The following is a 15,832-nucleotide window of genomic DNA, read 5'->3' on the forward strand; positions in this document are numbered from 1 at the left end:
GAGAGCACATCTCACCCATCCTGGCCTCTCTTCATTGGCTCCCAGTAAAATATTGCATAGAATTTAAGGTTCTTTTATTCGTATACAAGGCTCTCCATGGTGTAGCCCCATCCTATATTTCTGACCTTATTTGCCCCCACTCTACCTCCAGAATCCTGAGATCTTCTGACCAGTTGCTTTTGGCTGTCCCACGTTCTCGGATGAGGTCCAAAGGTGATCGGGCTTTCTCTGTGGCTGCCCCAAAACGTTGGAACAGCTTGCCACGTTTCATTAAGACATCCCCTACAGTTGATCTTAAATTCAATTTGAAGACCTATTTATTTTCACAAGCTTTTGAGCTGTAGCATGGCTTTTTTCTGTTTTATTTACTCTGATTTTATTTTGCTATATGTCTTTTATTTCACTGGCTTGTTGTACTATTGTTTCAACTGATTGTCTAATTATTGTTTGATTTTATTGTACAGTTCCTTGGGTGACCCTTTGGGTCTTTGAAGGCGCTTTATAAATAAACCTGACTTGACTTGGGTAGCTTCCCTGGAGAGAAATGGTTGAATCTTCCTGATGTTGTACAGGAGGAACCGGCACGATCTTGTCATGTTGGCTATATGAGGAGAGATGGTCAGCTGGTTATTAAGGACAACACCAAGGCTTCTTACCTTATCAGATGGTCTGATCTGGGAGTCATCAAGAGAGATGACTAGGTCCTGGTTTGGAGATTGATCTCCGGGAATGAGCAACAGCTCTGTCTTGCTTGGATTGAGTTTTAGATGATGAGCATCCATTGTGAGATATCTCGTAGACATGCTGAGATGCGAGCTGAGACTTGTGTGTCTGAAGGAGGAAATGACAGAATGAGCTGAGTATCATCTGCATATGAGTGGTAAGAGAAGCCATGGGAGGCTGACCTTACTCAGAGAGCGGGTGTAGATAGAGAATAGAAGTGGGCCAAGTACAGAGCCCTGAGGAACACCGGTTGAGAGAGTGAATGGACACTTGGTAAGAGCGCCCTTCGAGGTAGGAGGCCATCCTCATGCTGAACCTGTTACTCCAAGGTTGGAGAGAATGCTGTGATTCACTGTGTCGAAGGCTGCAGAGAGGTCAAGAAGAATGAGGACCAATGACAGTTTGGCTGCTTTGGCTGCATGAAGCTTCTCAGTAACAGCTACAAGTGTTGTTTCTGTAGAATGCGCTGCCTTGAAGCCAGACTGGTATGGATCGTGGATGTCATTCTGAGTAAGAAAGACAGATAGTTGGTTATAGACAGGACGTTCAAGAATTTTGCATAGAAAAGAAAGTAGTGAGACAGGTCTGTAGTTGTTAATGTCTGTAGTGTCTAGTGTAGATTTCTTAAGAAGGGGAATGACCTGAGCCTTCTTAAAAGCAGTAGGGACAACACCTGATGTCAGGGAGTTGTTGATGATGGGTGTGATGAAGGGGATTAGGTCCTGTGAGATGTCTTTGAGGATGGTAGATGGTATAGGGTTGAGTGTGCATGTAGTGGGATTGCTGGATGAGAGGAGCTGTGCAACCTCATCCATGGTGAGTGGGGTAAAGCTGGTGAGTGTGTTGGTGAGTTGAGCCGTCGACTTTTTTCGGTTTTTTGGTTGATTGCGCTATGCGCGTGTATGTTTATAAACTCTGTCTGTTCGATTATAGTTTATGATCGACAAGCTCTTTTTACAATCAGAAATGGATTTATGGATTCTCTTAACAAACCGTCTGGGGTTCAGAGGTATGATTGTCACCCACATTTCATCCCGCCGATTCCCGATTGTGTGCAAACGCTGTTATGCTGCGTACCTGAGCGGGTCAGGCGCAAAAGGCGGCGTGGAAGACGTGCAGTTCTTCGCGTCCGAGTGAGGATGGCACTAAGGTCTTCGGATTACATCCAAGCAAAACAGATCCTTGGTTCTGGTTCGGAATGGAATCTGTTTCTACACCGAAGATCTGGCGAACGGAGTACCTCACGTCGGCAGGTATTTCCAGATCTACCGGATCCGAGTACGCCAGTGCGGATTATCCGGACTAGGTTGTACCTGGGCTGTGGACGTCGTGTGTGCCTCCAAAATCTCAGGCAGCTGGATCGGACATCTTGGCATGTCGGCAAATCGGTGGTTTCAAAGATGGCCTTGGTTAATGCAAGATCTATCTCCAACAAGACCTTTATATTAAAGGACTTCTTCATTTCTAAAGATCTGGATTTTTTATTTGTAACTGAGACCTGGCTCAGTGTAGGTGAGTCAAGCCAACTCATCGAGCTCTGTCCAGCTCATTGCACTTTTTCCAGCACTCATAGATCTACTGGACGAGGCGGTGGAGTGGCTGTGGTTTTCAAAAATGAGTTTAAATGTCATGTGCCATCTGTTCAGTCGTTTGCAAGTTTTGAAGTTCAATTATTAATGATTGAGTCACTTAAGCCTTCTCTTTGTGCCTTGGTATACAGACCCCCTAAATTTAATAACTCCTTTCTAGCTGATTTTGCAGAATTTTTGTCAATCATTTTGCCAACAACTGACCGGTTATTGATTCTGGGTGATTTTAATATTCATGTCTGCTGCCCAACAAAACCTATGGTAAATGATTTTAGAAATCTTCTTGACTCTTTTAATCTTACTCAATGTGTAGATGGCCCTACTCATGTACAAGGCCACACTTTAGACCTAATTTTCTCTTTTGGACTGACTCTATGCGACTTTTTCTGATCATAGGCCAATTGTATTTAACGCAATATTACCTGAACAAATCTTGCATACAAAGGTACCCAGTTATTCTTTTCGGCAAATAGATTCTCTTACTGTTTCACTTTTTTCAGAAGCATATTTGAAGAGCCCTGAAATGAGTCGTATGGAGACACTGTCCCCTCAAGTTGATGTGGATGAACTAATATCTTTGTTTTACTCTTCTTGTACTACTATTCTTGATTCTGTTGCTCCCTTTAAAACCAGACAGAGCAAACCCAGATCTCAGCCTTGGTTAACTAACTCTACCCAGACCCTTAGGCGTAAATGTAGATGTGTGGAACGAAAATGGAAAAAAGACAAGCTGCAGGTTTCTTTAGATATTTTAAAACATTGTCTGACTGATTTTCAAAATGCTGCAAAAGCAGACAGGGAAAAATATTTCTCAGAAATTGTAGCAAAAAATCATCATAGACCTAAAGTTTTATTTAACTCTTTAAATGCTGTTTTAAAGGCCCCATCTGTCACTCTTGTTGAAACAAAAAATTGTGAGGATTTTTTGAAATTTTTTCTTGACAAGATTGAAAATATTAGGTTGAATATAAATCCTTCCGGAATTGACTGTTCAATGGAGTCATTAGGTTCCGCTGTTTTCAATCAGTTTGAACCAATTTCTCTTTCATTTGTCAAAGACACGGTTTCCCATATGAAAACCTCGATGTCTCCTTGTGATATCATTCCTACTTGCCTTATAAAAAAGGCAATAGATACAATAGGACCTGGTATTGTGACAATTATTAATACAAGTCTATCTTCAGGCAGTGTTCCTACTTGCTGTAAGCATGCGGTTGTCCAACCGCTTTTAAAAAAACATAATCTTAATCCGAGCATTCTGAGTAATTTTCGTCCCATTTCTAAATTGAGTTTCCTTTCTAAAATACTTGAAAAATCAGTCCTTTGGCAACTGACATCACACTTAACAGAAAACAATATTTTTGAAAAATTTCAATCTGGTTTTAAAGCACTGCACAGCACAGAGTCTGCGTTGTTAAGGGTGATAAATGACTTATTGTTGGCTAGCGACTCAGGGAATTGTGCAGTATTGCTTCTCTTAGATCTTAGTGCCGCCTTCGACACTATTGACCACGGCATTCTACTTGAACGCCTTGAGTATATGGTTGGTATACAGGGAACTGTCCTAGATTGGTTTAGATCTTATCTGAGAAACAGGACTTTTAAGATAAATATTGGAAATTGTTTTTCAACTACCGCCAACCTGAGATATGGGGTCCCTCAAGGGTCCATTTTAGGGCCAGCCCTTTTTTCATTATACATGCTTCCTCTTGGTAATATTATTAGGAAATATAGTATATCTTTTCATTGTTTTGCAGACGACACCCAGATTTATTTGCCCATTAATCCAAGTGACCCTTCAGCCGTAAATTGTCTCAGTGAATGCCTAAATGAGATAAAATCATGGATGGCCAAAAACTTTCTTCAACTAAATCAACAGAAATCAGAAATTATTTTATTTGGCCCCACAAAAGCTACTGAATTAGTATCACAAAAATTGAATAATTTGACAAGTTGTGTAAAGAACAGTATCAAAAACCTTGGTGTTATCATTGACCGAGATTTCAGCTTTGACAAACAAGTAAATTCTGTTGTAAGGAGTAGCTTTTTCCAGCTTAGAGAATTGTCAAAAATAAAGCCTTTTCTCTCTTTTCAAGCCCAGGAACAAATTATTCATGCTTTTATATCATCTCGTTTAGATTACTGTAATTCATTGTACTTGGGCATAAATAAAACCTCTTTGGCTCGACTACAGTTGGTACAAAATGCAGCGGCGAGAATGCTGACAGGCACCAAGAAAAGGGACCACATCACTCCGATCTTAGCCTCACTGCACTGGCTTCCTGTCCATTTCAGAATACATTTTAAAATTGTATTATTTGTTTTTAAAGCATTACATGGGAAAGCACCATCTTATATAAATGACTTACTCTGCCTTTATTCAGCTCCACGGTCTCTGAGATCTTCTGACCAATTATTGTTGGCTGTTCCTCGTTCTCGGCTGAAGCTGAGAGGTGATCGAGCTTTTTCAGTTGCAGCTCCCAGACTATGGAACAGTCTTCCCTTAGACATTAGATCTGCCCCGTCCCTTACAACTTTTAAGTCTAGACTTAAAACTTATCTTTTTATTTTAGCTTTTTAAATTGTTTTTTATGCCATATGTGTATGTGGTTTATATTGCAAATGATTTTCTTTTACCTTTATTTTATCATTGTGTACAGCACTTTGGTCGACTTGTCGTGTGAAATGTGCTATAGAAATTAAACTTACTTACTTACTTACTTACTTGAGGGTCAGTTGAAAGTGGGTCAGTCGGAGAGAAGGATTGATTGATTTTGTCAATCTTTTCTTGAAAGAAAGTTGCAAAGTCAGTAGCAGTAAGAGAGGCAGATGGGGGAGGAAGAGAAAGGTTCAGAAGTTAAGTAAAGATAGCATGAAGCTTACGTGGGTCAACAGCAGACTGTTCGAGCTTGGCTTTGTAAAAAGATGTTTTTGCAGCAGTCACGTCAGATGAGAACCTGGACAGCAGGTCGTGGTAGGAGCGGAGATCAACACCGAGCTTAGATTTCCTCCACTGTCTTTCAGCTGCCCTTAGTTCTCTTCTGTTGCTGCGCAATGCATCTGAAAGCCAAGGAGCAGGGTGAGAAGGTTTTCCTCATTTGAGGGTAAGAGGACAGAGCTGATCAAGGGATGTTGAAAGAGAAGAGAGTAGAGTATTGTTTGCGGAGTTGAGTGGAAGGGTAGCAAGCATATCAGGGTTAGGTAGTGAAGTTAGGATGTTAGAGATCAGTGAGAAGGAAGACAGAGAGTGAAGATTAGGGTGTGTTTTAAGGATGTAAGTGTGGTTGTAAGTAGAAAGGATTGGGAGATAGAGAGAGAAGGACACAAAGTGATGGTCGGAGAGGTGAAGTGGGGTGACAATGAGGTCCAGAGCAGAAGCTGGATGGCTGAAGACCAGGTCCAGAAGATTGCCTCCTTTGTGTGTCGGAAGGCTGTGGTTAAAGAGGAGGTCGAAAAATGAAAGAAGAGGAAGAAGACAGAAGGACTTAAGTTTGTCTGTAGGGAGATTATTTCATTAAGTTTAGTAGGATGTCAACGAACGTTGCTGCAGTTGTAACGCGGGGGCTAGGACAAGACAGAAGGGGCAGACACACACGCAGAGATGTTATAAATTAAATATTTTTATTGATAGACAGAACAGAGGAATACAAACTAGCATACAGGGCTAACAAAGCGGACAGGGCTAACAGGACTAACAGGGCTAACAAACAGGCTAAACAGGACTGAACATACTAAACAGGCTATCAAGGACTAAACAAACTAACAGGCTAAACGGCTAACAGGCAAAACAGGCTAACAGGGTTAATGAACAGAATAAACTAAACAAACAGACCGGATAAGACGGACAGGAGCAAGGAGCAAGGGGTACAGCAACCTGCCAAACAACCAGAGTAACAAAAATAGTTCCCAGGGGGGCGCCAACGAGGGAACAGAAGCACCGTCAGGGGGCGCAGACGAGAGTTCAGAAGCGCCGTCAATGGGCGCCGACGAGAGTTCAGAAGCACCATCAAGGGGCGCCGATGAGAGAACAGAAGCGCCATCGGGGGTGCCGACAAAAGACCAGAAGTGCCCTCTGGGAGCACCAACTTGAGACTAGAAGTGCCCTCTGGAGGCACCAACTTCAGACCAGAAGCGCTGTCGGGGGGTGCCAATGAGAGACCAGCAGCCAGCTGCGTGGAGCCTGGCAAGGAGGCGTCGGGAGTCAGCTGCAGGGAGTCTGGCGAAGAGGCTTTGGGAGTCAGCTGCGGGGAGCCTGGCAAAGAGGCTTCTGGAGTCAGCTGCAGGGAGCCTGGCGAAGAGGCTTTGGGAGTCAGCTGTGGGGAGCCTGGAGAAACATCATGAATCAGCTGCGGGGAGCCTGGAGAGGCATCTGGAATCAGCTGTGAGGACCCTGGAGAGGCGCCCAGAATCAGCTGCAAGGACCCTAGAGAGGTGTCCGGAATCAGCTGCGAGAACACTGGAGAGGCATACGGAATCAGCTGCAAGGACCCTGGGAAACTTCGTGAATCAGCCGCGAGGACCCTGGAGAGGCGTCTGGAATCAGCTGTGAGGACCCTGGAGAGGCGTCCGGAATCAGCTGTGAGAACACTGGCGAGGCGTTCGAAATCAGCTGCAAGGACCCTAGAGAGGTGTCCGGAATCAGCTGCGAGAACACTGGAGAGGCGTCCGGAATCAGCTGCAAGGACCCTGGGAAACTTCGTGAATCGGCCGCGAGGACCCTGGAGAGGCGTCTGGAATCAGCTGCGAGGACCCTGGAGAGGCGTCCGGAATCAGCTGCAAGGACCCTGGGAAACTTTGTGAATCGGCTGCGAGGACCCTGGAGAGGCGTCCAGAATCAGCTGCAAAAACACTGGAGAGGCATCCGGAATCAGCTGCAAGTACCCTGGGAAACATCGTGAATCAGCCGCGAGGACCCTGGAGAGGCGTCTGGAATCAGCTGCGAGGACCCTGGAGAGGCAACCGGAATCAGCTGCAAGGACCCTGGGAAACTTTGTGAATCGGCTGCGAAGACCCTGGAGAGGCGTCCGAAATCAGCTGCGAGGACCCTGGAGAAGAGGTGTCCGGAGTCAGCTGCTTGGACCCTGGAGAAGCATTGGAAGTCAGCTGCTTGGACCCTGGAGAAACATCCTGAATCAGCTACGAAAACCCTGGAGAAACATCTTGAATCAGCTGCTTGGAGCCTGGTGAGGCGTCTTGAATCAGCTGCTTGGAGCCTGGTGAGGCGTCTTGAATCAGCTGCTTGGAGCCTGGTGGCGGCAGCAGCAGAGCCAAGGGAGAATTGTCTGTAGTAGACTTTGGCTTGAACTCTACAGGCTGGAACATGAAGCTTGGAACTTTGACTGGAAACAGAACTGGGGAGGACTTGGAACTGTTTGACTCTGCCTGGGTGGCAGGAGGGCCCGAAAGTACAGAAAGACTATGTAGGAAACCCTGACCTGCTGAATTACACTTAGAACTGACAGAGACAGACGAACATGGAACAGGAACTGGAGTAGTAAAACCAGAACTCATGGGACCTGACGAATATACAGGACGGACTTGGACAGACGGACAAGACAGGACAGGTTGACTGACAAAACAGGATTGATCAGACAAACTAGGACATACTGAACCTGACAAAGAGACAGGACAAATCTGGAATTGAGTACACGGAACTGGAGCCATCAAACAAACAGAAGGACCACCAGAGGCTTTGGGGTCATTACAAGAAACCGGACTAAAACGATCCTGACTGGCTCCTAACAAGGATATGAGACGGTCACGAGCAGTTTGAGCAGGCACTGGCACCCGGACACCATCTGCAGTGGGGACTGGGGAAACATGAGCTTCCCCAGCAGGCACTGGATGCCGGGCATACGCTACAGTGGGCGCTCTGCTGCAAGGAGCGTCTCCAGTGAGTACGGGAGGTTGAGTGAACTTCCCTATACCAAACCCATAAGGGTTTCTTCCTGGAAATTTGGCTCTCAAGAGGCCCTCAAACACTTTAACCGAGTTCAGCTCAGAACCCTTATCAGACCAGAGCTGCCTAGCCCATTCTTGAGCAGCACCCTTCAAGAAGGTCTTGCAGGTAGAGCTGACTCTGAAGAAGGAAGCCCTCGATCCAAGGGTCACTTCTATCATAAGGTGCTGGCCTACTGAGCGGGAAGGTCTGAGAAAACCTCATGGATCCAAATTCAGGGAACACCTGAACAAACGACATCTTGCTGTGTCCTAAACTGGGGAACTATTATGTAACGCGGGGGCTAGGACGAGACAGAAGGGGGAGGACAAACATGCAGAGACGTAATAAACTAAATATTTTTATTGATGAAAACAGAACAAAGGAATACAAACTAGCACACAGGGCTAACAAAGCGGGCAGGGCTAACACGGCAGACAGGGCTAACAAGGCTAACAGGACTAACAAGGCTAACAGGGCTAACAGGGTGAACAAACAGGCTGAACAGGACTGAACATACTAAACAGGCGATCAAGGACTAAACAAACTAACAGGCTAAATGGCTAACGGGCAAAACAGGCTAACAGGGTTAATGAACAGAATGAACTAAACAAACAGACCAGATAAGGGGGACAGGGGACAGGGGACAGGGGACAGGGGACAGGAGCAAGGAGCAAGGCAACCTGCCAAACAACCAGAGTCACAAAAATAGTTCCCAAAGTCTGTGCTCCAGCTCACCTCTTAAATAGAGGGCAGCTGGAGCTAATTAGTCACAGGGAACCAATCAGGAACGGGGGTGTGGCAGGAGACTGAGGAGAGAGGGAGGCGTGGCACACAGGAGCACCAGAGCACACAGAGGCTCAAAGTGTGACAGCAGTATCAGATGCAATAGTATGTTCAGATTGATAGCAGTGTTGTAGACAAATATTATTAGTTACTATTACAACACAGTTCATATATTAAGAGTGATCTGAGATTAAGTCATTTTGTGGTAGAACATCAAGCTTATCTACAGTGCTTCCGGAAAATATTCACAGCATATCACTTTTTCCACATTTTCCAAAATTCTAGACACAGTACCCCATGATGACAAAGTGAAAAAAGATCCTGTTTCCACTGATCAGTTGATTGGACATGATTTGGAAAGGCACACACCTGTTTATATAAGGTCCCATACTAGACAGTGCATGTCACAGCACAAACCAAGCCGTGAAGTCCAAGGAATTGTCTGTAGACCTCCGAGACAGGATTGTATGGAGGCACAAATCTGGAGAAGGGTACAGAAAGAATTCTGTGAATTGAAGGTCCCAATGAGCTCAGTGGCCTCCATCATTTGTAAATGGAAGAAGGTTGGAACCACCAGGACTCTTTCTAGAGCTGGCCGCCCGGGGTAGAAGGGCCTTAGTCAATGAGGTGACCAAGAACCAGATGGTCACTCTGATAGCCCTTTTCCACCGATGCGGCACGGAGCCCGTTCCGGTTCCCGAACTTGATTTTGAGCCGGTTCCGCGTGTTTCCACCAGAAAAAAGAGGTTCCAGACAGTGAACTAGCGGGCCAATCTGGCACCACAGAATACTTGGTTTTTCAGCCCGAACCGTGACGTCCGTCAGTGGGCGTGTCATGTTGTACTATCCTGTACAACTATCGCGTTAGCAACCATAGTAACAAAGACTCAGAATAAAATCAGAACCACCCAGGATTAATGCAAAAGGTTTATTACACAAGATCTATTGCAATAGGACACATCTCATCTACAGTCAACCTGCAGACCATCAGAGAATGTGCAATGAGACAAAGAAAAATCACACTACTTATACCCACTTCAGGGTGTTGGCCGAAGCCTTAGTCGTTACCTTATATGGCAATTTCCAGAACATTTTATCTCTGGGCAGATTTCAAAAGCTAACTCAAATTGTTATGTGTAAGGAGATGAAACAGAAGAAACTCTTTACTTCGTCAGAAAAACAGGAACTACTGTCTAGTTTCAAAAGCAGAACTTGTCTCCAAAAATAACAGAACTTACAGACATGCAGAACAATTGACTTTTTGACCTCGGACGACTTGCACCAAAATGTTAAAGAATATAGAAAAATGTATCAATGTATTAAAACTTCTAATTTACTTAAAATGTATTAAAATTTCTCCCACATGTGTGATATAACGTGATAAGTGACCCGGACAGAACGAAACATGCTTAACATGAATAATAAAGCGTGAAGCTTTTTCAACTCCCCGAGCTGCAGAAACACCACACGTGTAAATCCAGTTAAACACAGATACATGTGGTATTTTAGAGTGGATTTGATGGTTATTTCACACAGATGTTTGTTCGTGTGTGGAACTTTAGTGATCTTTTATCGCTCAAGTCGAGCGCTGAGTAAACCAACTATCTGCGCCGAGAGTCGCGGTGAAAGCGAAGCACAAAACGCTTCTCACGTCAGTAAACTAAAGAAAACAACAACTGAGACAAACACAGATTAATGTTCGTGATGTGGAACTTTAATGATGTTTTATCTCTTGAGTCAAGCGCTGAGTAAATCCGCTATTTGCGCCGTGTCGCGGTGAAAGCCAAGCACAAAACGCTTCTCACGTCAGTAAACTAAAGAAAACAACAACTGAGACAAACACGTCATGACTTCTTATCACTGATTGTTAGATCGCTGCTTTTTACATAAAAACAAACATCTGTAACAGCAGCACAAATGCTCACACATAATCCACACACTCCACCATTACCACTCTTAACTCTTAGTAATAACGTCCACCGTTGATGACGCTGCTTGGATCTCAAAAACTGGTGGAAACGCGCGTTGGTTCTCTACAGAACACCAAGGTTCAGAGAAACCTGAACAGAACCGGTTCTAGAACCATGGTTTTTTTGGTGGAAAAGGGGTATGACAGAGCTCCAGCATTGCTCTGTGGAGAAAGGAGAACCTTTCAGAAGGACAAGCATTTCTGCAGCCCTACACCATCAGGCTTGTATTAGATTAGATTAGATTCAACTTTATTGTCATTGTGCATAGTACAAGTACAAAGCCAACGAAATGCAGGAGCATCTAACCAGAAGTGTATGGTATGTAGTATGGTAGAGTGGCTAGATGGAAGCCACTCCTCTGTAAAAGGCACATGACAGCCCATCCGGAGTTTGCCAAAAAGCCAATAAACAAGATTCTCTGGTCTGATGAAACAAAGATTGAACTCTTTGGCCTGAATGCCAAGCGTCATATCTGGAGGAAACCAGGCACCGCTCATCACATAGCCAATACCATTCCTACAGTGAAGCATGGTGGTGGCAGCATCATACTGTGGGGATGTTTTTCGGCAGCAGGAACTGGGAGACTAGTCAGGGTCGAGGGAAAGATGACTACAGCAATGTACAGAGACATCCTTGATGATAACCTGATGAACAGACTGGGGTGAAGGTTCAACTTCCAACAGGACAACGACCCAAAGCACACAGCCAAGATAACAGAGTGGCTTCGTGACAACTCTGTGAATGTCCTTGAGTGGCCCAGCCAGAGCCCAGACTTGAAACTGATCAAACTTCTCTAGAGAGATCTAAAAAATGGCTGTGCACTGACGCTCCCCATCCAACCTGATAAAGCTTGAGAGGTTCTGCAAAGAAAAATGGGAAAAACTGTGGCAACTATGAGAAGATCATCTAACGACCATGACTTCATGGCCAGACTATACAAAAGAACAAAATGGACAGGCCTGCACAGTTATAAGACCAGGTTTTATGGAGTGTCATACCAAAACAAACAGTTTAGACCTATGGATCTGATGTTTGTCTGGCACAAGAATGATGATGTTCATGACCAGAGAAATTCTATTTTGAAGAAAGAGGAATGGAACATTGTTAAATCCCATAGAAGATCTATGGTGTGATTTACAGAAAGCAGTTCCAACACGTAGGCCATACAATCTCAACAAGCTTGAAGAATAACAACATTCTGGGCAAAGATTCCACAAGAGAGGTGTCAGAAGCTTGTTAGCTCTTAACAAAATCACTTATCAGATGTTATAAAGGCGAAAGAATGTCCCACAAAGTAGTGAGGCTGGGGGTTGAATAATAGTGCATATGGAGCTTTGTCAAGAGAACTAGGTGTTTTTATATGCACACTTTGTGTATTTGACTTTGAATTGATTCATTGCTAATCGTTTGCTAATCGATTAAAAAAGTTTGTGGAACAAGGGCACAGCAGTCTATTATGCTAGCCCAGCTCTGAGATCCAATTTCAAATCTCAGCAGTGCTGTCAGCTGGCATCTACACAGACATGACTGGCTATGCCTGAGGATAGGAGATGGCTGAAGCCCGGCAATGGACTGGCATCCTGTTCAGGGTATTCCTGCTTTGCCCCCCAGCTAGTAGTTCAGTCTAATAGGTGCAATCAAACACTAGCCCAATATTTGATTACTTTTAGAGTTACCAGCAAGTCGATCTTAATCATTACTATATCTAATCCACTGTCATTTTGTAGAATTTACTGTCCCTTACAAGTTTTATAAACACCAAAATATTGTCCCAATGTTGTCCCTCTCAAGGGTTACACCAAATACTGCTGTATTATGCCATTTTGCATGTGGAATAACTGGCCAGAAAATGTCCATGTCAGTATGAAATGCAGAAGTCAATAGATGCAATCAAACTAGCCCAGTATAGGGGCACAGAGTTACCAGCAAGTCAATCTTAATCACTACTATATCTAATCCACTGTCATTTTGTAGAATATACTGTCCCTTACAAGTTTTATAAACACCAAAATATTGTCCCAATATTGTCCCTCTCAAGGGTTACACCAAATACTGCTGTATTATGCCATTTTGCATGTGGAATAACTGGCCAGAAAATGTCCATGTCAGTATGAAATGCAGAAGTCAATAGATGCAATCAAACTAGCCCAGTATAGGGGCACAGAGTTACCAGCAAGTTAATCTTAATCAGTAACAGGACATTACTACATTTATTTAAAGTCAAGCCGGAATGTCCGCACACCCCTTTCACCTTCTCCACATTTTATTACATTACAGACTCATTCTATAATAGATTAAGTTCATCTTTTGTCACACAATTCTACACAAAACAGCCCACAATTACAACGTGAAAGCAGGTTTTTAGACATTTGTGCTAATTTATTAAAAATCTAAATGTAAAATAGCATATGTACACAAGTCTGCACACCCTTTGATATCACACCCAAAAGTGAGCTGAGATGCTTTTTGTTCTCACTGATACTGCTTGAGATGTTTCTACAATTTAATTGGAGTCCACCTGTGGTAATTCAATTGATTGGACATGATTGGGGATTGCCAACACCTGCCTATATAAGGTCCCACAGTTGACAGTGCATATCAGAGCAAACTCCAAGCCATTGGGTCAAAGGAATTATCTGCAGACCTCAGAAACAGGATTGTGTCAAGGCATAGATCTGGAGAAGGGTACAGAAAAATTGCTGCAGCTTTACAGATCCCAAAGAGCACAGTGGCCACCATCATTCGTAAATGGAAGAAGTTTGGAACCACCAAAAATGTTCTTAGAACTGTCCGCCCGGCCAAACTGAGTGATCGGGGAAGACGGGCCTTGGCCAGGGAGGTGAGCAGGTACCCGAGGGTCACTTGAAGCTTGCAAGGATATGCCAAGAGGAACGGGCAAAAATGTCCAGAAGTAAGTGTGCCAAGCTCGTAGCTTCTTTCCCAAGATGCCTTGAAGCTGTAATTGCTGCGCATCAGCCAAGTATTAGGCTAAGGGTGTGTACAGATACACTATATTGCCAGAAGTATTCACTCACCCATCCAAATCATTGAATTCAGGTGTTCCAATCACTTCCATGGCCACAGGTGTATAAAATGAAGCACCTAGGCATACAGACTGCTTCTGCAAACATTTGTGAAAGAATGGGTGAAAATTCCTGACTACTAAATATTCCACAGTCGACTGTCAGTGGTATTATAACAAAGTGGAAGCAACTGGGAATGACAGCAACTCAGCCACAAAGTGGTAGGCCACGTAAAATGACAAAAGCTGAGGTGCATAGTGCGCAGAGGTTGCTAACTTTCTGCAGAGTCAATCGCTACAGACCTCCAAACTTTATGTGGCCTTCAGATTAGCTCAAGAACAGTGTGTAGAGAGCTTCACAGAATGTAAAGCACACCGCCACTGGACTCATCACGCTTCTCCATCTGGCAATCCGATGGACAGGTCTGGGTTTGACGGTTGCCAGGAGAACGGTACTTGTCTGACTGCATTGTGCCAAATGTAAAGTTTGGTGGAGGAGGACTATGGAGTGGGGAAGTTTTTCAGGAGTTGGGCTCGGCCCCTTAGTTCCAGTGAAAGAAACTCTTAATGCTTCAGCGTATTCATGCTTCAGCGTACACATTAGTTCCAACATGATTGCGCATTAGTGCACAAAGCAAGAATTCCCATAAACACACCCTTTTTCTCCCCCTTTAGCGCGTCCAATTGCATCATGCTTCCTCTCCGCCTATGCCGATCCCTGCTCTGACCGAGAAGATCGAGGCTAACCCATGCCCCCTCCGACACGTGGGCAGCAAGCTGTATGCATCTTATCACCCACACATAAGTGAGTGCTGTGCCACCTAGCGGAGAGACACACCCTAAGAGCACTCTTTCCTCATCTCTGTGTAGACGCCTCTAATCAGCCAGCAGAGGTCGTAATTGCACCAGTCTGACAGATAGACCCCATCTGACTTAGTACCACCCATCTGAACAACAGGTCAATCGTTGTTCATGCCTCAGCCGGCAAGGCAGAGCTGAGATTCGATACGATGTTTTCGAGATCCCAGCTCTGGTTCCAGCGTGTGTTTTTACCGCTGCGCCACCTGAGTGGCCCCCATTAACACACACTCCTAAACCTTCCCAGAAGAGTTAAAGCTGTTATAGCTGCCAAGGGTGGGCCGACATCATATTAAATCCTATGGATTTAGAATGGGATGTCACTCAAGTTCACATGTGTGTGAAGGCAGACAAGCGAATACTTTTGGCAATAGTGTATATAACCCCTAAATAAACATTTTTTGTCAGTAAAATAAAATTGCATATGGACCATAACTGATTAATTAAATCCTTGTACAAGCTAATCTAAATTAAGAACTACTTAATATTCTAAGATCCTCTTCTTGACTTACAGTAAATTGGGTCATGTGATGACAGCCCCACCCTGCCTGATCACTGATTACATGTGGTGTCTTTTTTGTGTAGTGTTGGAGGCCTTCATTTGCAAGAAAAGAAAAAGTGATATCACAACCAGAGACGAGTTTCACTTCCTTCGTCATCCATGCTACTCTGTAAGAGCACAATGTTCAATCTCTCTGTATGCTCTCCATTTTAAGTCTTTAGTCTACTTTTATATTTTCAGCCCAAAAAGGACATTTTTCATAAGCTGGAAGAAAAATAGAGAAAGTGTAAATGAGGTGTTAAATTAAAGGGCTTTTTATTTTGTAAATTACCTCATTACCTTTTTTATAAATAGAGAGCCATGACTTAAACCATTTGCAACAGGAAATTAGCATTGCTACAGCACTGCTCCACTGCCTCTGTCTTAAAAGATACTTCAGTACTT

Source organism: Trichomycterus rosablanca, chromosome 17 (assembly GCF_030014385.1).
Source record: "Trichomycterus rosablanca isolate fTriRos1 chromosome 17, fTriRos1.hap1, whole genome shotgun sequence".
Classification (NCBI taxonomy): domain Eukaryota; kingdom Metazoa; phylum Chordata; class Actinopteri; order Siluriformes; family Trichomycteridae; genus Trichomycterus; species Trichomycterus rosablanca.